This window comes from Cryptomeria japonica, chromosome 9 (assembly GCF_030272615.1).
Source record: "Cryptomeria japonica chromosome 9, Sugi_1.0, whole genome shotgun sequence".
NCBI classification, from domain to species: domain Eukaryota; kingdom Viridiplantae; phylum Streptophyta; class Pinopsida; order Cupressales; family Cupressaceae; genus Cryptomeria; species Cryptomeria japonica.
Genome location: NC_081413.1, coordinates 250887932 through 250889616, shown reverse-complemented (window position 1 = coordinate 250889616; position 1685 = coordinate 250887932).

Here is a 1685-nt window from a genome sequence, read left to right as displayed (position 1 = left end):
TTAATGGACTTGATTAATCGGGATTTCGTTATGCGATTATCGTTGATTTTGGGTTGCTCATTTTAAATTGGGAGTAAGTTCAATTAAATAGCTGATTTTGAATATTAAATGCATTTTTTATATGCTGTCGAAAAAGAAAGTTTTGTATTTAATTGCCATAGATTTAATTGTTTTATGTTGGCCTTTTAAATTAGAAAGGGTAAATTGAATTAAATGAGAAAAATCGATTTTTAATTGGAAAGCAATTTAATTGTTGATATAGTTAGAAAAGAATTAATTTTGAGAATTATTTTTAAATAAAAATTTTAATTCCCAAAAATGGAATTTTGGTCAACTCTTCCATATAACCTAAATTTTGGGAAATTTTGAGGATGGATAATTTTTGGAATTTTTTTTTTTGTTGGAGAAAGTTTTTGGATAAAATTTGGGGGTTTTGGGGAAGAAGGAATTTTCTTGGAGCTTGCAGGTTTTGCTCTCCTCCGATCTTGCCAGGATTGCTGAATTAGGTAGGCCTCTGGTTATTTCTTGGACTCTTGCTTAAAGAAAATCATTTTGGTGTTTATGAAGAAATCTGGTTGAAGATTAAAAAAAAAAAAAATCTTATGCTTTTGGGGTTTGGCTGTTCTTGAGAAAAACCTGCCTTAAACTCTATTGAATCTCCCTTATATAAGTTGAAGAATGAAATTGTTTTGGGGGTTTTAATATTCCTCAATTTGTTTTGGGTATTGGAAACCCATTTGTGTTTGTAAGAAGAATACCCATCAAAATAAGATGATACCAAAACATACTTCTTTAAACCTGAGATTAAAACTAAATCAAAATTTATAACTATTTTGAGTTGAGTTTTTTTGTTTAATACCGAACTGTGCGTATTTTTTTTTAAATATATAAAAACTTGGTTGGGGTTTGGAGGGCGGGGAGCAGAGCTCCACCCGCCGCCTCCTCCCCCCCTTTCCCTTAGACTACCGCACCTGTGTGTGCTGCCCGCGGCGGTCGCAGGCGCATTGCGGTGGCCGCAGGGGCACCGCGGAACCTGCGTCCACCGTACTGGCGCCGCCCGTGTGGGATCCGGAGTGGCTGGGGTTTGGCTCGCCCAACCCCCACGTTGGGAGGTGGGCCCGGCCTTCGCCGCCCCCCCTTTTTAATATATGTTTTTTTGGTTAGCATTTAAAATGTGTTTTTTTTTTTTATGTATTTTTTTGTTATTAAAAAAAAAATGCATATATTATAATATTTTAATATTAATTAATAAGACAATTTAATTTAATTTAATGATAATGTTTTAATGTTAAATGTTATTCATTAAATTATTAATTAATGTATATAATTAAATTAATGAGTAATTAATATATATGTTAATTGATTAAATTGCATTTTGATGTAATTGCAAGGATTCATGTAGGCTTTTGCAGATTGAAAGGAAGGATAAAACTAGATGTTTATTGGTTGTTAATTCTTTGAAATTAACCCCTATGTTAATAGGTTTTTGTGGAAGTAAAATATTGAGTTAATTCGGAAAATGTTTACTTATTTTGTTTTAGTTCCCTTCTAAGGATATATTTCTTTTTTTAAAAAACTATATACTTATTCGAAGGAGTGAGATTGAGTGACTTTATTTCAAGAGGGTATCAATGATGTTTTAATTGGAGATTAAATATCTTAGTTAATTGATTAATGGTTGTCTA